The following is a 26,919-nucleotide window of genomic DNA, read 5'->3' on the forward strand; positions in this document are numbered from 1 at the left end:
ATATTCTTCCTAGATTTTAAGAAGGAGTGAAACTTGTCAGAGGAGGTATGGATGGATCCTAGAGGAAAATCAGAATGCTTTCCAAATCATTAAGAAAGATGTAGGTTTAAACAGTTGGGACACAGGATACAGTTTACCTAATAGTTTTCCTTTATATACTCATGATAACAGTTACTGGAAACTGATCTGTTAATGAATATAAGAGCAAAATGAAGATGCTTTTAAAGGATTTACTCACAGGCTTTTCAAGCTTCCCTCTTCCAAAGATACAAAAAGTCTTGGTGTTTTGGTTTTGAATTTGTAAAGCCTTAAATTCAATCTGTATGTGGTCAATGATTTTTCTATATCAAAGCCATTTGAATGAGTAGATCTGAGGTTTCATTAAGGCAATATAAATTACCCTAATTTTATTTCCTTTTCCTTCCTATTGATTTCAGTGTAATTGCTACTTCTCATGTTGAACTTCATACTTTAATAAATAAAGATATCTATTTCCACGTGGTTTTCCTAGGTACCTCAAATTACATTTTTATTATACAACAATTATACCACTGAAAAAATAAAATGATTAATATCGAGAGGCATAAACACTCAGAGTGATAGTAGTACCAGAGGTGGACTGAGTGCTAATTGTGAGCCTGGAAAGCACTGCACTGACTACTTTATTTTCCTTGTTCTCTTGGTTCATCATAGCAACCCTGGGAAGGAGGTGCTGTCATTACCTTCATTTTTCAAATGGGGAAACCAAGGTTAAATAATATATACAAAGTCACACAGACAGGAAGTGGTGGAGCCAGTATGCAAGTCTCTATGTTTCCGGCCCTGTGTTCTTTATCACTATTCTCTCTGCTAGCAAACCCTGGATACTTCAAGTTTGTATCATCTATTACCCAGTCTGGAATTGCTGAGAAGTTGCATATGTCTTTAGGTCCTTCTGAATTCAGTGCTTTCATAATCAAATGGTGGCAAAGGATTGAAAGAGAATATCTCCTTCAGGCATGGGAAAATCCCTCGCAAGAGTATTTCATAAAAAATGTATATTTGCCCCAGTAGACAAAACAACTTCGAAAGAGAAGAACAAAGTCAGAGGACTCATATTTCCTAGTCCAAAGCATATAACAGAGCTATAATAACCATAATAGTGTGATAATGACATAAAGACACAAATAGGTCAATGGATTAGAATAGAGAGCTCACAAACACACCTTCTCAGTTATGATTAGATGATCTTTGACAATTGTGTCAAGACCAGAAAATGGACATAGCCACATACACAAAATGAAGTTATACTCCTATTTTGCGCCACATAAAAATTTTATGTATTTAATCCAAAATAGATTAATGATCTAAACATAAAAAATTCCAAGCTCAAACTCCCAAAAGAAAATATAGAGAAAAAGTTTTGGATTTGGCGATGATCTCTTGCATAAGTCAACAAAAACACAGACGAGGAAAGGAAATATAGACACCTTGAACTATATCAAACATAGAAACTTTTGTTCATCATGGGATAGTTGTTAGAATGAAAAGATAACTTATGAAATAATAGAAAATATTTGCAAATCATGGATGTATAAAATTTTTTTAAAAATCATGGATATGATAAATGGTTAATGTCCAAAACACATAATGAGCTCTAACTTAACAATTACATAACCTAATTACAAAACAACAGACATTACAAATGACATACAAATGGCCAAAACAAGGATATGAACAGAATCACATTAAAAATGTAAATGAAAACCACAAGATATCATTTAATAAGAATTGGGATGGTTATTATTTAAAACCAGAAAATAGTAAGTGTTGGTAAGGCTGAGGAGGAATTGGTCACCTTGTATAATATTAAGGGAATTGAAAAATAGTGTAAATGGTATGGATAAGAGTATGGAAACTTTTCAAAAAATTATAAATAGATCTGTCATATAATCTAGCAATCCCACTTCCAAAATAGTTGAAAGCTAGGTCTTGAAGAGATATTTTCACATCCATGTTCACAGAAGCATTATTCATAGTAGCCAAGAGGTAGGAGCAATCCAAATGTCTATAAAAAGCTGAATGAATAAATAAAATGTTGTATATACATATAGTGGAATATTATCCAGTCTTGAAAAAGGGAGGGAATTATGACTTGCTACAACAGGGATGGATCTGAGGACATTATGCTGTATGAAAGGAACCAGTCAAAATAGACATGCTGTATGGTTCCACTTATATGAGATATATGGAATAGTCAAATTAATAGAAACATGATGTAGAATGGTAGTTGACACCCATGCTGGGGGAGGGTGAAATGAGGAGTTGTTTAAATGTGTATAGAGTTACGTTTTTGCAACATGAGAAAGTTTTGAAGACTGGTTGCACAGCAGTGTGAATGTTCCTAACATCATCAAACTATATACTTGAAAGATGGTAAATATTATGATCTGTGGTTTTTACTAGAATTAAAAAAAAATGCTTTTGTCTCCTGGTACTAATTTATCTACTTAATTGAGTTATGGGGCCATATTACTCAGAGTTGCAAACCAAAATATGGGCTGAATGTGGCCCACAGACATATTCAGATGGATACACAGTTTGTTTTTGACAAAATGTGAACTAGTAGTCATCATTTTAAAAATTAAGAAATTTCATGCAAGAATTCCTATTTCTAGCTTCTCTTAGAAAACTAAAAATTCTGGAAATTCTGGGCCCACATCCTCTCCAATCAACAAATGACAAGCTGAGGAGTCCTCAGCCTTTGTTTTAGGCTGTGCATGGAATTCAGATTACATTTCTCTCATTCCCTAATTTTTATGCCACATCCAATACCTCATATGCATATATACATAACACTTATGTATATGTGTAAAGCATATGCACACATACATATACACACTGACTTTTTGGCCCTGGTATCTGTAGGTTTCACATGTTAAACTTCTTAGTTCCAAATGCTTCCCATAATAATGCACTGAATGCTCTGGTGGCCCCACATTAACCAGGGTCATTGATCTCTAAGTGGCCTATTCTGTTGAAGGCCCTAGAGTTAATATCTCTGTCTGTCTGTAGGAACAAATACACTGTAAGTACTTTTTTTTTTCCTTTTGCTATTGCTCTTCCAGCAAATGTTGTCCTACAAGTCATGTTCTAACTATAGATGTGTTAAATTTCAAATGTGAAAGTTTTTGATGGGTCTAAAGCCTGTTTGCTAATTAAGGGAAGTGCTCTGATTGACACCATCCTGGAGGATTGTGAAATCTGACCTCACAATTGTGATTCAACTGTGGGGTTTAGGAAAGCTCAGCCACCACTGAGTCTCAAAAGTTGTTTTTTCTTCACAGCATGTTGGCTCTTTAAGTGTCATAAAGATAAATACATTTTCATTATTTATGTTTACTGGTATTAGATTAATGGTAAAATAGTGTCATTTTTGCAAGCAAAAACAGGTCTTGTTTTTTGACTCTTCATGTGCAATCTGAAAGTGGATGTGTGTCTCTAGGAAGAAATCCTTAGAGACCCATTGCCTTTGTGAATAGGTAAGAATGGTTACTTATGCAAAATATTAAATCATGATTATTTGAAAGTTTAAACTAGCACATTGTTTTCTTGAATCTTTAAATCTTATTTATTAAGTTGTTTTTCAAGGCAGAGCTGGTGGTGTTCTTTGCAAGCGTGTGTGTGAGAAATACTAGAAAAGCAGTAGTCATCTATTTATCAAAGCTACACATTGCGTGACCTGTGTGTGCGTGCAAGTGTGTGTGTATGAGGTGTTAGAAGGACCTTTATGTTTCATGCTGTGTCTATTGCATTTGTGCAGTAGAACTTGGGAAATGCAGTTTCATGCCTTAAGTAATAGTGACAGATAATAGAGGAGGCCTGAGTTTCGAGTGCTGGTGAGTAGAGGTATTCAGAGAATTTTCTGGTAATGAGATACTGGAAATTAGGTGCCTGAGCCCCAAGAATTACTTCTCAAAGGGGTGAGCCATGTGCTAAATCCTTATCTACACTCACCAGAAGTGGGACTGTCATCTAGCACAGTCAGGGTCTGTTTTTTGAAGAGATATGACTGTTGTTAATCACATCACTAGCTGGTCAGAATTTTTAAGATGAGCGGTGAATCAGAGAAACCAAACAAAACAAGCCAGCTGAACGAAACTGAGTTGCTAGCTGAAAGGGCCTGATCGTAAACTAAGACAGATGTTTGGAGATGGTTTTCCAACTTTTCTTTCACTGCTTTTACCCATTAAATTGATCAACAGCAGCACTCACTGGTAAAAGTAGGAACAACAGACTCAAGTTTTTCCTTCAGCTATTACAGTGGCTGGTCTCCCCTATTTCCTTCTGCTTTCTTTTTCTAATTTGCTGATTTACCTGTAGGGATCTTTGCATTTGGCTGTCTATGCTATAATGCTAGCTGTCTCTGTCTTAGCAATGTTGGCATTTTGGACAGATAGTATTTTGTTGTGGGGACTCTCTTGTGCACTGCAGCATATTCAACAGCAACCCTGGCTTCTGTTCCCTAGATTCTGGTAGCATGTCAGCTTCTCCCCCACCTCAGCTATGATATCCCAAAATATCTCCAGTTTTATCAAATATTCCCTGGGGGGCAGAATCATCCTGGTTGAGAATCGCTGCCAGAATGCACAGTATATAGATAATGTATATATTTTAAAACCTAGTTATGTGACAGAAAATCATTTTTAATATGTTCATTACATTTGAAAGCATGAGTCTAATGTTATGGAGTATTATTAGTGATTGATCTCAATATTAGATTCCAAATAATGAATCTCGTTTAGCTCATGTGTATAAGATAGCATTGGAATCTTCTTTAGGTCATTTTGGTGTCAAACTCGTACATTGCTTAGGAGCCTTGCTATCAAAATCCAGTTTGACTAATTCTTAGCTGTGCTGGGGTGACATCTATTCAATTTGTAAAAGCACGGGAACGAGATGGGAAATGCCGTTTGTGCCATTTTCTTCCACTGGAACTGAGGCACTTCACCCTGCCCATGGCACTCTGGGTATTTCAAGAGTGGAACAGCCCGTGGTGTAACAGCCTCCCGCTGTCCCCATGTCTCTCTTCTCTCAGGGCTCCCCAACTTCAGGCCTTGGGTCTCCCACTTGGGAGGAACATGGAAGGACCCTACATACTCCATATTTTCTATAATTTTTCTACAAAAAAGATGCATTATATAATACTTTAAGTTATTTCACTTTTAACAATAACTACTTACGGTTGACATCTTTAATTAAATAGGGTTTATTTTTGCCCTTCTGAATAAAACTGGGCATTGATACTGAATCAGAAATGTAGCCCATTGTTAAAGCTTTTTGTTTGCTTGTTTTTTACAAAAGTCAGACAGCCTGTGTTAGACTTAATGCATTTTCCCAATAGGTGACAGTAAAGATTACTCATGTTTCTATGGACTGTGAAATAAATTTTGTGTGTCTTCTTTCTTTTGCCTTAATGGCAAGGTAAGATGATTAAGACTTGACTGTCATGTCCTTGGTTGACATTTTAATTGTGATAGTTTGTCATTAGGTAATAGGGAAATGTTAAAATTCACAATGCTGTCACTCCATTTGGGCTATATAACAGCATATTATAGACTGGGTGACTTATGAATAACAGACATTTATTTCTCACATTTTTGGAGTCTGGAAAGCCTAAAATCAAGGGACCAGCAGATTTGATATTTGGTGAGGACCTGCTTTCTGTTTCATAGACAGTTGTCTGTTCTGTGCCCTGCTGTTTTCTCTGCTGTGGCAGAAGGAATGAAGAAGCTCCTGAGATCTCTTTTATAAGAATATGAATCCCATTCATGAAGACTCATTATCCTCATGAACCAAGCACCTTCCAAAGGTCTCACCTTTAAATAACATCACTTTGGAGATGTGATGTTTCAACTTATGAATTTTGAGGGACTCAGATAATTTGTGTGTAGTACATGCATTTGAAATATATGAATGTCTTCTAGGCTGCTTTGCATTTGTGATTTCTCTATTTGCACACACACACTCTTTTGTAGCAACTAGCCAGATCAAAAATTAGAATGTTTCCAGCATTATAGAAAGTTCTCCTGTACCCCTCTCATCCAGTAACCACTCCCCAAAGAAACCCAGTCTGACTTCTAATACTCTGACTTAGTTCTTTTTTTTTTTTTTAAGATTTATTTATTTATTTATACAAGCACTGGGTACAGTCAGAAGCGTAGGAGGATGAGAGAATTCACCAGAGCCAGAGCAGGGAACAAAACAGGCAGACTGATGGAGGATACTGCTGAGAGGAGCAGCGGGCGCGGCAGAAGAGGTCTGCGCGCCATGTGGGACCCTCGCCGGCGGCCAGGGATAGAACCGGCGCTGCAGAGGCTGCGGGCAGCTTCGCAGCTCAGCGCTCAACTGCTGCACCACCAGTGGAGGTCCTCTGACTTGGTTCTACTTATTCTTCAACTTTATGGAAATGAAATCAACTGGTATTTGTCCCTTTGTGAATGACTACTTTCATTTAACAATAGAGCTGAGATTCTTCCATGCCATTCCATGGGTTATGCTTTTTAAAGCCCATGTATGAATATATCACTATTTAATATTTCTATTCTTTATGGTGGACATTTGAATTTGTTCCCATTAGGACCTAAAGAACAAAACTGTCCAAACTTCTTTATTCATGTCTTTTACTGGATAGTCTCCTCCTTTTGGGTGAATACTTGGGAGTGGAGTGATTGACTTATCTTTTGTTAGAGTTATTCATATTTATTTAATTTTTTTGTTGGTAGATTTTCTTTAAAAGTTTTCTTCTCCCAAGCAATGTATTATATTTTCATTTGCAAATTTTAGTATTTTAATAGATGTCATGTAGCATGCAATAAAATCAAAATTTGCTATTTGCTTCTTTTTAAGAAAGACTGGTAAGGAACACTTCCACTTAAAAAACACAGAAAATTATGTTACAATTACTCATTATATTCCAAAAAGTTACCTTTGGTTTAAAAAAATAATGAATTTTCTACTTTATTTAAAGATAAATGTGTTCATAAAATGTAGGCTTATGTACATTAACTATATGGAGTATTAAATCATGTATTTCAAATGCATGCGAAATTATAATCAATGTACATTTTTAGATTATCTGTGAATACTCCTTACTTTTGCTCATGTGCACACCTTACTGAATTATATAGAACAGGAATCCCTTATATAATAAAACATATAATATCCATTGTTACAAAACAAAATTTCAATTTTCAGTTATTTTTGAAGATTGTTTTTCCTTTGAGAAGTATGGCAATTATCTTTCTTGCTAGAAAAAGGAGATATGATCTCACAGAATTTTTCCTTTCAGTGCCCGTGAGGAATTTTTTGAAATAGGTTTCCAGTTATTAAAACCCTCAATGCTGTTTGGATGCGCTGTAGTTTGTGAAACTGACAAACAACATATCTTTGGGAAAGTTGTGAAACCAAACCTGGGACAGACTGACTTGTTACTTAGCCCACATCTGTTGCCATGACAACAAACTAAACATTTCAAAATACTTGGGCAAATGCACAAACTAGTGATGCCCAGGGGTCATGTTGTTAAAGCAGAAGCACCAACACCCCCATTGGATGATAAAGGTTTCAGAAATCATACCCATTTCTTTGCATGTTTTGATTGTAGGTTTTCTGACTCTAATATAAGCTAAATACAATGACAAAGAAAAAAATCTTCTCAAAGTTTACATATTGTTAGTCAATAGCAATATGTAGCCATTTGTACTATATTTTAACCTGAGTATACCTCTAGTTATTTGGCTTTCATCAAACACTTGTAATGGCACATGTGAATGGAAAACTGGATTTCGTGTTAATGACAAATATTACAGCATCTACCATTATACTAAAGGTCACTCAATAATATTTTTGGGAATAAATAGATTATGGGAGATAAAAAGAATTCTTTTTTTTTTTTGGCTAATCAAATAGTGTTTTCTGTTTTGGTAGACTTAATGGGAAACGTTATAAACATATCCTTTTACAACATTAGATTTTTGAGATAGGAATTCAGGGAACGTCTTCCATTCTTTTCTGTTTTCTTGAATTCTTAGTCTTATATTTTAGTCCTTTTAGGTTGCAAGCAATATTTAATTTCAGTCTTGATTTTGAAATGCTTATTCTTTAACTATACATTTAGTGAAAATGTGATTCCCCGTAGATGACCTGACTGTCAAAAGTTTTTTCTCTTGCCCATTTTCATGGAAATACTTGATGTATCTCATCTATAACCGAGGTTATCTTTATGAGCTGTTGGTGGTGTGGTGACACATATAGTGATACAAATCTGGGACTTCTAATGCTGTGGGTCAGAGATTACAATAAAAGTAAGCATGCTGATTTCAGAGACAACATACATTTTAGATTTTACTGAGAACTTTAAACCGATTACAGTTAAAGTTGTTACTCATTGTTTCAGTTAATCAATTTCATAATTGAAAAGAAAAAACCCTTTAGAACTTTATTGGCTTCAGCGGATCCAAATCCAAGTTCTGTGGGTTCATTTTTTTTTTTTTTTTTTTGTGCTGGGAACATCTATGATCCCAAATTATATCTGTGACTGACCTGGCACTGCCTTAGTTTGCCCATCTGTAAAATGGGATGAGGCTGCCCATATGTAACTCAGTTGCTGGGAGGAATAAAAGCCTGAGTGTAAACATGCTAGCACAGTTCCTGGCTCCAAAGTAGTTGCTACTTTTATTCTTTTTACGGTAAGGAAACCATGTTGACTAGTGCTAGCTAGGCAGATAGAACTTCTTAAATCTCTGCTGTGTCACATTCAAACTATTGTATATGACGTGTTGATCAAATAGTTTAAGTCACTTAACTGCCTCTGAGTCTGTTTCCATGATTGCAAAATGGGGTTCATAGTATTTATCACTCATAGTTGTTGTAAGGGAAAAAGATAATCATGTATTCAAAGAACATAACATGGGTCTCAGCATGTAATAAGCATTAAGTGGATAATACCTGCTACTGTTCTTGTGGTGATTGTCATTATTGTTTTTTATTATTTGAGTGTATATCTATTTTTGAATACTTTTTCTGCCATTTCCATAGCTCAGCCACTATCATCTCCCCCTGGATTATTATAATAGCTTTCCAAATATCATCCCTGTGTTGGTTTAAAAAGATACTATATCATCTTTTTTTTTGCCAACCTCTCCAATCTCCCTGATTACTTCCCCTGAGTGCTTTCGTGCTTCAGCCACCACAGATTCCATTTATTTCTTCAGGTGCAGTACGCTGTATCCCTGCACAGGGCTTTGGCACATGCTGTTTTTGCTCCTTGAGATCGCCTGGACCTCTTTCCACCTGCCGTTCCACCCATTTACTCCCCTTTTCATTCCCTTTCTAAATACCTTCAGAGGTCCTTGTGCTTCACCTTAACTTTGCCTTGTACATAATTAACTCTGTCGTTTTACATTTCTTGGTGTGACTGTTTAATGAATTCTGTGACCCACCTCAAACTGTGGGTTCTCGAAGAGCAGAGATCATGTCAGATTTGGATTACCATTGATGTTCTTTCAGTTCCGTACTGCACTCATTCGATGAAGGAGGGAGAGAATAAATGGATGGGACTGAGATAGTAATAGAAAATATCTGGGCAACAACTGAAGAAGTGGCTGAAGTTGGGGTGGATAGGGTTTATCCCTTGGGAGTGTGCATAGGAAGACTGTTTAGCTAATGGTGGTCTGGTGCTCTACACAGGAGTGTTTTTACATGGGAGGAAAACTTGTGCAAGTGAAGAAATGCAGGGAGGAAGGAAGACACTTAGTAGGAAATAGTTCTGGTATATGGGAAAGAGGAAATTGCTGAGAAGTGACTTGACAGAAAATTGTACATTTATTTCCTGAACAACAGTCCTCATTTTTCTGGTTTACTCATTTGTGACTTTGCTTTCATGTATTTATTTTAATTCACATTTACAATTTCTCTCTTCCCCCCCAGAACTCCATGTCAAGTTGTTTTCATAGACAGGCTTATATGCCAGAATTTAGTAAAGAAACAATGACAGTTTAACTTTCCTCTGTCTTTCCTTCCTAAGACAAACTCTCCTTCCCCTTTATCAGTTTCTTTGTCTTCTTATTTTTTTCTGTCAAAATACACTTTTTTTTTTCTTGGAGGTACTTGGAATTATCCTAACCTTTTTCTACCTCTCTTTCCACCTGTCGACTCTCCTTTCACCCCTTTTCTAAAAACTTTCATAGATCCATGTGCTTCACTGGAACTTGGCTTGTGCTTACTAAATTAACTCCTTGTCATTTTTTTTGTGTGATTATTCATTGAATTTTGTCCTGTGACTTCAGACAGAGCAGTGATAAAGTCAGACTTGCAATACTTTGTTTAGTTCCCTCCCACTGTCACTTTGAGGGAGGGACTTGTGGTTCTCTGCTTCATGACTGACTTAACTCCCTATACCATGCTCCACAGGTAAACCATGTCTGATTGTCTAAAGCTTCAGCTTTAATGTGTCATTTCAGCTGTTCATGTCACTTAAATGAAGAGGGAGCTTTTTTAGAGAAGAAACTCTGCTAAGAGCATTGTCAGGTGCTGTATGGCTGTAGGAGTGAGAGACCACCTGTACATCTGTAAGCTTAGTGTTTTCTTTTTCAGTCTCTAAGTATTTATTTACTATTGTTTTTAAGTTGCCATGTAATTCACATAATGCAAAATTTACCATTCTAAAGTGCACACTTCAGTGGTTTTTAGTATATTATCTTGTGCAATCATAGCCAGTATCTAATTCCAGAACATTTCTGCCACCCAACAAGAACCCCTGTACTCAAATGGCAGTTGGTCCCAACTTCCGTTTCCTACTATCCCCTGGCAACTACTGATCTACAGTATGTCTATGGATTTGCTTACTGAACATTTGATATAAATGGCATTATGAAACATATGGCCTTTTATGTGTGACTCCTTTCAGTTAGCAGTGTTTTCAAGGTTCCTCCTTATAGTTGCATGTATCAGATCTTTATTCTTTTTTATGGCTCAGTGCTATTCCATTATTTGGATAGACCACATTTGTTTACTCATTCAGCTCAGGTATTTACCAAGGAGTGGAATTGCTAGGTCATATGGTAACTCTGTGTTTAGTCTTTTGAGGAACTAACTGCTAGAATATTTTCCGCAACAGCTGTATTCCCACCAGCAATGCACAGTTCTTAGTTTTTTATTATAGGCATGTGCATGTGAGGTGATCATTGTAAATGATAATTTATTTTTATTTTATTATTTTTTAATAAATTTTATTTTTATATTCCCCATACAATTGCAACCCCCTTATTTTGACCTCAATCCCTCCCCTCCCTGCCCCCCAACCCCCATAGAGTGTCTCTGGTTCATAGTTGTTTGTTGATTTTGATTTTTACTTTCTTTTAGTTATTCATTTTCCTGGTCCCTTATTTAAGTTTTCTAGATTCCTGCTATGAGTGAGACCATCCGGTATTTTTCTTTTTCTTTCGGCTTATTTCACTGAGCATAATCCCTTCCGGCTCCATCCATGTTGCTGCAAATTGCATGTGTTTATCTTTTTTGAATGCTGAGTAATATTCCATGGTATATATGTACCACATCTTCTTGATCCAGTCATCTATTTTTGGGCATCTGGGTTGTTTCCAAAGCTTAGCTATTATAAATAGTGCTGCTATAAACATAGGGGTGCAGGTGCTCTTTGGAATTGATGTTTCTGTGTCCTTTGGGTAAATACCTAGGAGTGGAATTACTGGGTCATATGGAAGCTCTATCTTTAGTAGGTTGAGGAATCTCCACACAGCTCTCCATAGTGGCTGGACCAGTTTGCACTCCCACTCTCCAGCAGTGCAGGAGAGGAATTTTCACACTTCTTTACATAGGGGCTGGGCCAGTCTACATTCCCACCAACAGTGTAATAAAGTTCCTTTTTTCTCTGCACCCTCACCACCATATGTTGTTTGATTTTTTTGATATGGACCGTTCTCATAGGTGTAAGGTGGTATCTCAGTGCGTTTTGATTTGCAGTTTCCTGGTAAGTGATGATGAGTATTTTTTCATAAGTCCGTTGGCCAGCTGCATGTTTTCTTTGAAGAAGTGCCTATTTGGTCGTTCTTCCCATTTTTTGACAGGGTGTTTTTATTTTGTGTTGAGTTGTATAAGCACTTTGTAGATCTTCAGTATCATTAGAACTGGATTTTGAAATGAACCTTTTTTAGGAGGGAGGGACATTTGAATAATATTTGAAATATTACTTTGCGATTGTGAAATAAGATGCTTAGAGAAAATAACTAGAGAATGGCAGCCACGGCTTACAATTTAGGATTCATTCTATCAAACTGAGCTGCAAGTAAATATTCTCATGTGTAAATTATAGAAACCTGTCATCATAGAGAAAAAGTCAAAAAAGAAATATGAGTAATAAAAATTTGCATCTCTCTATGGTTTTTTTTTTTTGCTAGTGTACTCTAGTTTTGTTAACTTTAAATGCTTATTCTTCCACACAGTGTTGCCATGATAATTATTCATCTCCAGACTTCATTTGTAAGAGCCTTTGAATCCTGTAGAAAGAGCTCTGTTGACATGAGTCAACCTCATTTATTATTCTGTTGTTTTAAGTAGGTAGAAAATCATGGCTAGGCACCCAACATTAAGAAGCTTAAATAATACAGATTCCTTCCTCCCATTCATTATATGTAATTTAGAATTGAAGAAAAAGTAAGTTACTTAACTTTAACTTGAACCTCAGCAGTCTTAAACTCTTCTAAAATTTTGTATATGACTTTTTCATTATAACCATTGGCAATGACCAATCCATAAAAATGTATATTTGTTACCACTTCATTTAAGACCCATAACCACCCATAAACATGCAAAGAGTACTTTATATGGGAAAACTGTCCTTTTTAGAAACTTGCAGTTGAATACAGAAAACATTGGTGCCAGTAGGTATCATGGGTGTGAAATATTTGCAGTATGTTATAGGCAGGAGAAAGTCACTAGTAATGAGAACAGAAGTGGTAGCTTTCATAACATGGGGATTTTCAGATTTCATATAGTAGGGAAATGTGCTGAGCTCTAAATATTCTGGAAAAATGTTAGATGGAGACAACTATTTATTGAGAGCTTTCTGAATGTAAAGCTGTATTAAGAGATTGATTATAGAGTATAGTGGGTTAGAGCTCAGGTTTGAGAGTTAGGTGGCTTCACTTTAAATCTTGGTGTGACAACTCTTATTTCTGTGGTTATAGTGAAAATGAAAGCTCCATGTGATTGTTGTGAGGACTGGGGGAAATCAATTTAATTGAGTCCTCTATTTGATGTCTGGCACGGAATGGACACTTAATCAATGTTACCCTTATTGTTGTCAGTATTATTTGTAATCATTTTTATTTTTGTAATTTAATTATTACAACAATTGTTTGTCAAAAGTGGTACTACACATCTTTTGGATGAAAGAAAATGAAGCTGAAATAATCAAGAGAATTGCCTGGGGGCAGTGGTTCTTACCTGGAGACAATTTTGCCCCACAGGACACCTTGGAAATAAATATCTGAGAGGCGTTGTTGGTTGTCATAATGGGGATTTCAGGGTGATTGATACTAGTATCCAGTGGGTGTAAGTCAGGGATGCTGCTGGACATCTACAATGCCTGGGACAACCTTTACAGCTAAGAATTATCTAGAACAAATGTCACTAGTGCCAAGGTTTAGAAACCTTGGCTTAGAGTCATGGATCTTCTAGGTGAAGAACAGGATTTGAACCAACTTTTCTGAATCATGTTTCTGCTTTCCCCTTAAAACCATTCGATATCTTCATGAGAATCCACAGATTGAAATAAAGTGTTTAACAAATGCCTGTAAGATTTAAATAAAGTTTTGTGGGGAGAGTGACAAGCATAGTACACAGAAACTGAGGTGATGTGAAAGAGAACTGTCATGCATTTCTTCTTTCCCCACCCATTTTTGTGTTGGCTTAATATTTACGTATTGATTCATGTATTCATCATTAATTTTCCAAACACTGAGTGAACACCAACTCTGTAATAGTTGATTGTTCATATTATCTTGTAGCTTTTATTCTACTAGTCAAACGGCAATCAGAGGGAAGAAAACAATTACAAAATACAACATTAGAAGTAAGAAAAAAATTACTCACTTGACAAGCATCCAGTTTATGAAGTTGTCTATTTAGAATTCTCATACTGGTCTTTGTTCATTTACTGACTATTCAAATACATTTGTGCCCTGGCATTCTCATGCTAGTATTGGAATATCCCTCAAGGAAACCTGTCTTTTGTTTGTCTTTCCATAAACTCTTATACAGCCTTTAGAAAGAATTTGCAGTTTCATTAGTCTTTAAGCAGTACAATCTTACTTATTTATGCATACAAGAGCTGGGGTATAGGCCAGGGGGCAGGGGTGAGAGAATTCACCAGAGACAGAACGGGGAGCAGAACAGATGAATCTACTGAAATACACTGCTGAGGGGAGCACCAGGAGAGACAGAAGAGGTGTGCTCTGCCATGTGGGTTAGTTCCCTGGCTGGGGATCGAACTTTTGCTGTAATGGCTGGCAATTCCCTGATAGTGCTGTGACTTCAACACATGTACCACCAGGGAGACCCAACCAGTAAAATCTTTTCAGAAACAAGAGGTGTATTGGGCTATGTGTCAGAGGACTTTTAATTGAGATTAACACTTGGGAAAGGAAGACTCTTTTTTGGATGTTTACTGAGCCCTGTAGTTTATTTTTTAGTGAGATAGTTTGCTGGGTTTTGTGGGAAGTAGCATGAAATACTTAACTTTCCTCAAAAAAAAAAAAGTTTGATTTATAAAAATGATTGGAATGAAGCATTTCTATTTTTTAAATATGGCTAGTCTGGTGGAAGTTCCTTTAATGACAGAAAGCAAGTATGCATACAAACATACACTTTAAAAAGATTAATCAAAGCCTTGATTCTCAACAGTTTGTTCTGTTATCCATGAGAAAACAAAAGTTGATACTGCTGATGTTCTTATGAACTCCACTGACCCAGTAATTTTTTTTTTTTTAAATTAACCACAAATTTTCCCACAGTGAGTAAGAGGTAAAGTTTCCTGGTTGCTGGGAAGTCCCTTTCTTAGAAGTGTCTATTCACCATGGATAAGCTAAACTTGTGTACACACACACACACACACACACACACACACATATCTATGTATTTGTGTGTATATCTATATTTCTTTCTGTTCTTGTCTAAATAGAAGCATTTGTGAGGACATACACTCTGAGCCACATAAGGCATGAGACATGAGTCAGCCCCACAGAACAGTCTCTTCTTTGGTTCCTGTTGTGTAGTTGGAATCATTTAAACATTTTAAATGTCCATGCAATGTTTGAGCTGTCTAATTTTTTTTTAAAGATTTATTTATTTATGCATACCACAACTGAGGTACAGGCCAGAGGTGTGGGGGTTGAGAAGATTCACCAGAGACAGAGTGGGGAACAGAACAGGCACACTGACTGAAATACACTGCTGAGGGGAGCAGCGGGCAAGTCAGGAGAGGTCTGCTGTGCCGTGTGTGTAGCTCCCTGGCTGGGGATCGAACTCGTGCTGCAGTGGCTGCGGACAGCCTCACAGATTGCATTTTAACCCCTTGTGCCACCAGGGAAACCCTGAGCAGTCTAATTCTTTCACTAGTTTGGCCAGCCAAATCTTTCTGAAGTCCCCCAAATTTATTACCATTTCTTTTTTTTTTAAAGATTTATTTATTTATTTATTTATTTATTTATTTATTTATTTATTTATTTATTTATTTATTTATTTATTTATTTATTTATTTATACAAGCACTGGGTACAGTCAGAAGTGCGGGAGGGTGAGAGAATTCACCAGAGCCAGAGCGGGGAACAGAACAGGCAGAGTGACGAAGTATGATGCTGAGGGGGGCAGCGGGCGGCAGGAGAGATCTGCGCGCCGTGTGGGATCCTCACCCAGCGGCCGGGGATCGAGCCGGTGCTGCAGAGGCTGCGGGCAGCTTCGCAGCCCAGCGCTCAACCGCTGCGCCACCAGGAGAGGCCCCATATCCAACTTTTAATAAGATTCTTTGTGGTTACATCTCTTTTGAAAATATATGCTTCCACTTGATATTATTCTTGAGTCATTCTTTTGGATTTTTGAAAATTTGTATACCTAAGAGCAATTAAGAATTGATCCTTTCAGGGCCTCCCTGGTGGCGCAGCGGGTTGAACACAGAGCTGTGAAGCTGTCTGCAGCCTCTGCAGCACGGGTTTAATCCCTGGCCAGCCAGGGAGATTCCCACATGGTTCAGCAGACTCGCCCGCTGCTCCCCTCAGCAGTGCTTTCGGTCTGTCTGCCTGTTCTGTTCCCTACTCTGTCTCTTGTGAATCCTCTCACCACGCCCCCTGCATTTCTGGCCTGTGCCCCAGCTATTGTATAAATACAAAAAAATGAATCTTAAAAAAAAAAGAGATAACTGATCTTTTCAAACATGATTTGCTTTGGTGATGTATGAAGGCAAGATTTTTTAATTTGACCCTGCCACATATACTCTCATTTTCTTTTCTGTTTTTCAGGACAAAATGGCTCTCAAAAGGGCTCTGAGGGGACAGAGAACATACCTAGCAAGGGACTTCTGAGTGCAAGGCATATGGGATATTGATTGGCTCTCTCCTAGAAGGTTAGCACCAGGCACACTTAAGACTTTGCAATGCAGAATTTTGTCTCTCGAAAATGGAAAGCTATGAAATAACTTTGTTCTGTTTATTAGACAAATGAAACCATATTAGGACATATCTGGTATTCATACTTCTCTTGAACAGATGTACTGCTAATAATTCAAAATCTAGTTTTTGAATAAAGCTTGTAATTTTCAGGATGTATTATAGAGACAGATGTTGCAAGAATCATTTGCTGTCTTTTCTTGCTTGTTCTATTTAAACTAGCAAGAATCTGAGTCTATGATATGACATCATTTTCTTTCATAACTTTTTATGACTGTGTAATTTCATTTTGCCTTCTTAGTTAACCAGTTCAAATTAGAAAAGTAATTAATCTGTTGCACAGGTTTCTTAACTTCCTCTCCATTTTTTCTTCATTTGCATTTTTTGTTCTTGATTAAATAAAAACTAGAATTTTAAAATAACTATTTTAATAATCACCATTTTAACTAAAATTTTAATGGTAATGCAATATTTTAAAGATTCTATTAGCAGAAATAAGAAGCACTGTACAGTTACCTCTAACTCTGATTACTTACATGTTTGTTCTCTTTTTCTTGGGTAAAAGGAAAGAGTGAGGCGGTCACTGAACACCGAGTGTTATATTAAATCACAACTACTTGTAGTTTTTTTTTCTTTATGATTAACATCTATAGTCATATATTTTAATCATTTACTTCCTTGCTTGTTTATTGTTGGTTCTTCCACAGATGTATGTGCTCTATAAGGGTAGAAAGAATGTTAGTTTTGTTCACTATTCCTCAATGTATAAAATAGTCTTGCTACATAACAGACACTTAATCCTTGGTTAGTGAGTAAATTCATTTTTAGAAGAATAGCATATAAATTGATTATGTAGATTATACAGATTTATTATAATTTAGTCTATTTAATGTAAAATAGTTATATAAAAATTTACCTTGCAAAGCAGATTTTGGCTGGAGGGTATCTGTTTGCATTACTACATTTATTTTTTTAAACTGAGGAATTCACTGATTGGTTCCATGTGTAATTGACAGGAAAAAAAAATACAAGCCAGTAAAATGAGTAATGCAAGGAAATTCTGATGCACTACTTCCTCTTGAAGAGGGTTTTGCACATTCATCCCTGTCTAGTTCTGTGTTAAAGATTCTTCCCTGGGCTGATTAGATTTTTCAGGATCTTCAGCCTAAAGGAAAACAACTAAATAATTGCTTTTCTTGTCTTTGGCAGTTTATGGATCTCTTAATTTTTCAGTTTGATTAATGGGAAATTCAGACCTATAGATAGGAGATGTTACCTCTGAGCTATCATTGTTTTGATGACATTAATGATCAAATATTAGCTGATGCCCAATATTTTAAAATTTTAAATTAAAAATATTATTTAACTAGCTCTAATTTAAATAAAAGAATTTAATAATTAAGTTTAATTTAATAATACTAATAGTTACTCTCAGACAATAGGTGCAAACTGGGACTGTTTCAGGGAAACCAGGACAAATTGTCACCCTCATCTAAACAGTCATGACCTCTGCCTTTATGGTGCTTGCTGCCAATGGAGGACACAGATTGATCTAATAAATCCTAATTTGCTATTGGTAAAAATTACAAAAGACCTTCTATTAAGGGCATTACCTGGTTATGGGGGTAATTTACCTGAAGAGGTAAATTTTATGCTGAGGAGTCTAAGTGGAGGAGAGGAGGAATATTTCAAAAGGAAAAAAATGTGTGCTGAAAGCTTCTGGGATGGGAAGTAAGTATATCCTCCAGGGAACTTCAGGAAGACCAAAACATCTCCAGCCAGTGCAGAGAATGCTTCAGGACAAGGCTAGGAAACTGGCAGGGTCCAAAGGGCACAGGACTAGATTACTCAAGAAAAAATTTATTTACCCTAACCACAAAGAGAGCCATTATAGAATTTTAAGGGAGGAGGGGGACAAGTAGTTGAGTTGAGCTATACTATGATCCTCTCCAGTCTTGCTGTGTCACTGATTTCTTACCCTGATCTCTCCTCAGCCTGTAGGACAGTGTGGCTGACGTATCATTTATGATACCAGAACAACAATTTTCTAATTAATAACCTGGTACAATGAAGGGTTAAGGTGAGGATTTCCAGATGCTTCATCTATGATCAGGGTGCATCTTAGACATTGGGCCCAACTGGTTTGTCACATGTTTCTTTTATAAGGCTGTTGCTCATTTTAAGGTGTGATGTAATAAAGCTTATGAATTAAAAATAAAAACCTACAGGATCACATGAGTGTGCATAAACAACAACAAACTATGTATGTCTTTCTCTGTAGAACAAGGGGTTGTGGACCAAAGACTTTTGCTTTTGGACATGACCCAGCATAGAGCCAATAGTGCTATTTAAACATTTGTCAAATGACAGAATACTATTGTTTACTTCAACTATAGAGTCTGGCATCTTGCTTCATTCATTCTGCCTTTATTGCAGATATGCTGTGCATACTTTTTTGCTACACTTGAACCAGACCTACCTCTGGAATCATCTTGCAATCTTAGTTCAGATAGTGTACTAAGAACATCAAAGTTTAAGCTAGTATTAGCAAAATTCTTTTTTGCTCCCAAGCTATGTATATCGGTTACCTATGTACCTGCTCCTGCTTTCAAATATCTATAGTCAATATGGTTGAGAACTAACTACTGATGATTCAATTTCTATTAGTCTTCTTTGCTTGATGGCAGATGAGAAAGAATTTTGGTAGAAATTTTTATTTTTACCTACCACGTCTTCCCTTTTCAGTTACTTTCATTTGTTCTAAGCAGTTTCATCTACCTTTGTTCTTCCATCCTGAGCTTGCCTTTGGTGGGCTAAAAGAATTGACTGTTATTTTTCAAAATCTTAGTATAGAATTTGTTATTGAGCTGTAGGATTTCATACTGAGAATGAGAAATGCAAATATTTAGGGATAATTCCGGTGACTTTGAGTACTGCTTGCCAACTTGTGACTAAGCATTGAGTCATATTGATTAAATAACCACATTGATTAAATGTGGTTAGTTTTTTCCTTTCAACTCGTAAAACCTCACAAAATGAATTGGATATGTAGCTTACATTTCAACAGTATTTACCATAAGCAGAGTTCATGGATTACTGACCAGTATAAACCTAGATAGTCCAAAATTTAATTGATGGCAGTGTACTCAGTTTCTGAAATAAAATAATAGAGCTTGTGTTCAAAATAACCTTTTTGATGTATCAGTTTTGGGTTTTGATCAAAAGATAAGTTTTAATTAACACCCTGAAAGTATATGCAATTTCAATATAGCTGTATATATTATATATGTATGTAAGCATGTGTAAGCAGTCTGATATATATATATATATATATATATATATATATATATATGCTTCAAGTCTGTTAGAGTTTTTCTTAGCTTAAAAATCATCAGTAACAAGGATATAATAACACCTACCTTGAAGGGCAACTATGACAGATACAGAAGTTTATTCATTTGTTCAAGAGATGTTTCTTAAGTGCCTGTGTTGTACAGGCACTGTACTTAGATGTTGGTACAACAGCAAACAAAACCAGGTCCTTGCGTCCTGGAGCTCATAGTCCATATTTGTAAAGTACATTATAGGTGATCAATAAATGCTCACTCTAATTGTCACTATCCAAAATTTGTCTGAAATCTGTCCTCTAAAATATGTTGTTAAGTTGTAAGGGAACTTTTCTTATATCAAATTTGAATTGAAGTAATGATGTTGAAAGATTTATATGGAGATATTTGCATATTAAACTTACAGTTTTAAAGCAGTGATTCTCAGTTCTGACTGTTGGGAGATTTAAAAAAACTGAAATACCAGTGTCAGGAGACTCCCCCCAGAGATTCTGGCATAAGTGGTCTACAGGGTGGACATAGGCATTGGTATTTTTTAAAAAGCTCCTAATGTGGTTCTAATGGGTAGCCTTGTTGAGACTTACTGCTTACGGATAGAAATATCTTATGAGTATTCTAACATTATTGTTAAGGGTAGATTTGTTAATCTATAGGTATATAGTTTGATATGAGAGATGGGCTATACCATTAACTATGGATTGAACAAGTTCCATGATAGGTTTCAGAATAAAATACGTGGATTCAGAGAACCAGGCTATGTGGAATGCAGACATGACTGCCACAGTGCATCTATGTCATTTTAGGTAAAGTACTTTACCATGTTAATCTCAGTGTTCTCATCTGTGAAATGGCTGCGGTGGGGGGCAGGTGTGTGGGGTGGAGGAAGGTGCAATGAGGGTGCCTGCCAGTACTAGCATTTTGCTTTGCAATAATGGGCTAATTTATGCCTCAGTATATGAATTATGTTACCAGGTGGTTTTCTAGCCTGTTGCCTTAACCCCTTTCTCCCCCACAGCCAATCAAATCGGCAGTATAATGCTAAGCAAACCCTGCAAGACCATCAACTGGCCAACATACAGCTAATTCATTCTTGCAATAATCTGAGTAAGAATATAAGCATGATTGTTGCTGCAAATTGCATGTGTTTATCTTTTTTGAATGCTGAGTAATATTCCATGGTATATATGTACCACATCTTCTTGATCCAGTCATCTACTTTTGGGCATTTGGGTTGTTTCCAAAGCTTAGCTATTGTAAACAGTGCTGCTATAAACATAGGGGTGCAGGTGCTCTTTGGAATTGATGTTTCTGTGTCCTTTGGGTAAATACCTAGGAGTGGAATTGCTGGATCATATGGAAGCTCTATGTTTAGTAGGTCCAGAAATCTCCACACAGCTCTCCATAGTGGTTGGACCAGTTTGCACTCCCACCAACAGTGCACAAGAGTTCCTTTTTCTCCACATCCTCGCCAACATTTGTTGTTGCTAGTTTTTTTAATATGTGCCATTCTCACTGGTGTGAGATGGTATCTCATGGTAGTTTTGATTTGCATTTCCCTGATTGCAAGTGATGTTGAACATTTTTTCATATGTCTGTTGGCCATTTGCATTTCCTCTTCAGAGAAGTTTGTTTTTAGCTCTTCTGCCCATTTTTTGACTGGATTATTTTCTTTGTTGTTGCTGAGTCTCATCAGCTCTTTGCAGATTTTTGTGATCAGTCCTTTATCATTAGTGTTGGGTGCAAAAATTTTCTCCCAGTCGGTGGGGTTTCTCTTTGTTTTTGTTATTGTCTCTTTTGCTGTGCAGAAGCTCTTTAATTTGATGTAGTCCCAGCTGTTTATCTTTGCCTTCACTATCACTGCTTTGGGTGATGTGTCTGTAAAGATGTCTTTGATGTGCAAATCCTGTAGTGTTTCGCCTATATTTCCTTCTATGTATTTTATGGTTTCAGGTCTTATGTCTAGTTCTTTAATCCATTTTGAGTTGATTTTTGTGTATGGTGTGAGGTAGTGGTCAAGCTTCATTCTTTTGCATGTAGCGACCCAGTTTTCCCAGCACCATTTATTGAACAAACTTTCTTTGCTCCAATGCATAGTCTTTGCTCCTTTGTCAAAGATTAGTTGACCGCTGGAAGGGATCATGCTCAGCGAAATAAGCCAAAAAGAAAAAGAAAAATACCGGATGGTCTCACTCATAGCAGGAATCTAGAAAACTTAAATAAGGGACCAGGAAAATGAATATAAGAAAGTGAAAATCAAAATCAACAAAAAACTATGAACCAGAGACACTTTTGGGGGGTGGGGGGCGGGAGGGGAAGGATTGGGGTCAGAATGGGGCGTTTGCAATTGTATGGGGGAATATAAAAATAAAATTTAAGATTAAAAAAAAACAAAACAAAACAAAAAAAACCAAAATAAATCCATTCCTTTGGAAAAGTAAAAAAAAAAAAAGAATATAAGCATGATTGCAGTCTGTTATGCATAGAAGAATGAGGAAGGGGTGGAGGAGCTTAATGATCACTTGGACCATGTGTGAGTGGAGGCCAACTGTGCAAAGATCTTAAATAGAAATGAATGGTTGTGGGCCTCCCTGGTGATGCAAGGGGTTAAGTCTCAGCTCTGTGGAGCTATCCACAGCTACTGCAGCATGAGTTGGATTCCCCAGCCAGGGTGCTAACCCATATGGCGCAACAGACCTTTCCTGTCTCATCTGCTGCTCCCCTCAGCAGTGTATTTCAGTAGATCCACCTGTTCTGCTCCCCACTCTGTCTCTGGTGAATCCTCTCACCCACCTCCCCACCTCTGGCCTGTATCCCAGTTCTTATATGCATAACTAAATTGTTTTTTTTTTGAAAGAAATGAATGGTGTGTGAGGTGAGGCACAGATTTCATGTGAATGCAAGTAGGTGACCCATGAAAGAGATGTAGAGGAGCCCTTTATCTTTGACCTTGTCCCAGTTCCAGTCCCCAGTTGTATTTTATCCTGTCCTTGTACAACTGTGATATTGCCTGCTGTTTCCTTATTTCTCCCCCCTTGCACTTCTTCAGTGGGTTTCTGTCCTTTGCAACCTCAAATGCTTTGAGTAGAACATTAGGTTCATAGAAACTTTTGAGTAGCAAAGGGAGCAATAATAAAAATAGAAATGGGGTAAGGAGAATAAGTAAAATAGTGTGATATTATAGAAAGAATGAGGATAGTAAGATATAGTCTCAGCTCCGTCCTGAAATAGCTCAGTGACCTTATCCAAGGAGCTTGCCACTACCAGACTTGTCTAAAATGGAAATGGTGCAACCTCATTGGGACGGGGTAGTGAAAAATTAGATTATGGTTTTAAAGGTAAAGAGGTGTGTCAATGATGGGGGTGCTTTGCTGACAGATATTTGGAGAATGTGAGTTTTTAGATGTTTACTTTCAGAGATGGAAATAATAGGAAAAAGTTATAAAATGTGCCTGCAAGACCATGCTATTGAGTGTTGATTTGACTTTAAATACGATATTTCTTTTCTTCTGTCAACTTCCAATATTCATTGCTTGATTTTTCTGCAAGTGGTTATTTTGCTCTTAAAATTTCTAATTATTTGCTTCCTATATTGACTCATAGTTTTTCTAATGTATGTTTTTAGGAATAATTTATTTTTTTTCATAAAGTTCTACTGAAAATATGGGTAACAGAGTTCTGTGTTTTGTGCATTAATGATGAAGTTATTGTTTTCCTTTCTTTATATTCAGCAAAGAGTGAGAATTTTGTCATGCACACAAATGATTAACTTGGTTAGTTTCCTTCTAGTTCTTGAGTGGCACATCCTAAAATCATTTTGTTGTTTCCCACTCAGGGTTGCAGTGTAAGGGTGCTAAGAATTTGGGACTGTGGGGAATTGGCCCTAGAGTGAACACATTAGCATTTGGACACCATTATACCTGTCTCAAACAAGATTTTCTCATCCTTCTGTTAGTCTTGAAAACAGTTTTTCTTTGATACAGTCAGGTAACTAAGTAAAAGATAAGGTGAAATAAAAAGAAGATTGGATTTGTCCGTAGGTAGAATGTATACAAAATCTTTCCTATTTTTTTACTTCATTTATGCATTTACACCAAGTGGAATAGTTCTCCCTTTTCGAAGTACTATTACATTTCCCAATACTGTTGGGCCATTGATATTATTCCCTTTCTCAAAGCCACATATAAATTCAGTTTATGTGAGTGGCAAAAGTATAAAGATTTCTGATAGATTTTATCTCTGTAAAGACCTAAGCTATTTTTCCTTGTATTCCAAATTGTTTTCTATTGCTGTAATGGAAAACAAAGATTATCAAATGCTGCTCACAGATCTGACATTGGACCACCAGTGTCTTGAATTGTTAACTATTTTTCTGGAGTTACCCATCTCCCCAAAATAAGAGATTTCTTAAAAAATGTGAAGTTTTATTATTTCCGGTAAAGTACGAATAGAGTCTGCAGTATTACTCTTAAAAAAACAAACAAACAAACAAACAAAAACCAACTTATTAACAGTTTGAGCAGAGCTTACAGATTAAGTTCAGGGGAAAATCAGTAATTTTTAGATAGTGTCCTTTCCCCTCCCTGTTGGTGTTATGGACAAAAACTGAAAATAGTAAAGGATCATAGATAATGTTCTGAAATAGGGCACAGAAAGAGGATTGCTAATTCATTATTTTGTAGGCATGTTTTAGGAACTACAAAAAGTTAATGAAGGGCTACTAGGTGTTTAGTGTCCCTGAACGATATTAGATGCTTTTTAAAATTATGGTTGATTATTGTTGCATCTAGTTTTCTGTCCATAGGATAGATGGTGTATGGTGTGTAGTTGGCGCATGGCAACTAGGAAAAAAGTTACATACCCTTAGTCAGGTCATTGTGTGATGGTGCATCTTTTTGATTTGCCCCTTAAAAAATGAATTTTTCATAGGCTTTTGATTATCTTACTAAATATACTTCAAAGAACCTGATGACTTAGCCCTATGGTATTTTGTATAAATACCCAAGTACTGACTCATTCATCATTCACTTATTCACTCATTCTTTCAGTAATTTTTAAGCTGTCAATTTAACGGCTGCATTTTTGTATAGTTTGATATTTTGGTACCTTTGTACACCAAAAAGTGGAGCCAGTTATGAATCAGTTGATGCTTATAGAAACAAAGTAAAAGCTATAGGTGTCCCTCCCCAGTGGAGCATATGGGGTGTTTGGGACTTCAGTTAAATCTCCCAGTAACAGTGTGTGGCCATGCATGCAATGTATGCTGACAGAAGTTCAGCCAAGCCTTGCTGCCCAGGTTGTTTTAGCACCAGTGTGACTGGCCTTAAATACTCAGGACTCCACCTCTAGCAAAAACAGGTGTTCACTTTAAATCATTCTGCTGAGCAAGCTTTTCAAGGTTAAAATTTTCTGGCAAATGGTTACAGCATTATCCAAGGGCTCAGACATATAACAATAGATGTTCACTGTAAGTACTGTGTTGCCCAAGACCTCTGATTTATAAAGATACTAATCAAGCAGAATATTCCATGGACTTGGAGGTTATCTTTTTGGAGCCATGGAAGTCCAGTCTTGAAGACATTTGTTTTTATGAAACTCAGGCCTACCCACATGTTCAGCAATATGTGGTTGTTAGTCATTGTCAATGATATGCTGTTGTGTCTCTTGATTTTGTTGTCTGTCTTTATAAGAAGTGTTAAATTTTGTCCTGGTAGACATTTGGTTCATTCTGGGATCAACTTGTTTCTTTTGTGGTTGTTTCTAAACTCTGTGAGTGAGATCTAGAGTAGACTTATTGTAGGCCTAGTGTTGCCTTACTGCCAAGGTGGGGTCTTTCCAGAGTCTCTCGTGAAAACTTCAAGTGTCTAATGAAGTTTGTCCACTTTGATGGGTTGGAACTTGAATGTCTCCTAGCCCTTTGAGTTCTAGAAGTTGTTCATTTTATAGTTCCACAGTAAATGGTCTTTTCTTGATATCCTTTTTTTCTCAGATAGTCCTTTGCCCAGCCTTATAGAGTCTCATCCTCTGCATATTGCTGCTTTACCTAAAGATTGATTTTTTTTTTTAACATAGCCCTTCCTTGCTTACACTCTGGCCCTTATAGTCCAGTCATCTCATTTTCCCCAAATTCTGACCTTTTCTTTCCTAAGCTGTGGAGACTGCTATCTTTTGCTGAGGCTTTCCCCTTTGACTCTCAGTTCAGAAAGTATTTCTAGGCAAAAGCTTAGGTGGTTGTACTGATCATCAATTTTTTCCCCTTTTTTCAGGGATCACAGTTTCAAAATGCCTATTGTTTAATGACTGAAAACTTGTTGTTGTTCCACACAAAATATGTTGTTCCACATATTTTGTCTCATTATTTTATTAATTACAGTAGAAAAGATATTCTGGTACTAGTTACTCTGCATAGTTAGAGTGGATTTTTTTTTTCCTAACATAATTTTTATGTAATATTGAGACCAGGGGCCTGAGAATCAGCTACCTTTGATTCAAATTCTGAGTTAGTTACTTTATCTGTAAAGTGGACATAACAATATCTAATTCAAGAGTATTATGAGCATTGTTTGCGCTAGGGCAAGTAAAGTGCTTAATATAGCCCTGACACATATTAAGGCTCATTCTTTGGTGATATAGTGACTATGATGATGGTAGTAATGGTGGTGATGGTATTTGGCCATATTTGCCAAATATGTATGTATGGCTGTTACATGAAATAAAAAAGGCAGCTATTCTTACATTATCAGTGTGCTGCAAGTATTGAGGCAGTTGCCACAGAAATATGAAAGGATAAGGAAAACGAAGATATTTTTCCTTTTGTTTGCTTATAGAACTATCAGAGAAGTTTCAGGAAAATTCAGC

General features: G+C 36.6%; 1 protein-coding gene across 6 annotated transcripts in view; it reads left to right on the forward strand.

The window, feature by feature from the left end:
• MITF (melanocyte inducing transcription factor) overlaps positions 1-26,919 on the forward strand; it is a 212,124-nt gene that overhangs the window by 44,138 nt on the left and 141,067 nt on the right. Inside the window, exon 1 of one of the 6 annotated variants that reach the window (XM_054695484.1) lies at positions 16,654-16,674. The exons of the other annotated variants lie outside the window; for them this stretch is intronic. The gene's annotated coding sequence lies outside the window, so the exon portion shown is untranslated. Of the gene's footprint in view, positions 1-16,653; positions 16,675-26,919 lie in introns of those variants that run through there. 6 annotated transcript variants of the gene reach the window in all.

Source organism: Talpa occidentalis, unplaced genomic scaffold (genome assembly GCF_014898055.3).
Source record: "Talpa occidentalis isolate TD23 unplaced genomic scaffold, MPIMG_talOcc4v2.1 talOcc4.10, whole genome shotgun sequence".
NCBI lineage: Eukaryota > Metazoa > Chordata > Mammalia > Eulipotyphla > Talpidae > Talpa > Talpa occidentalis.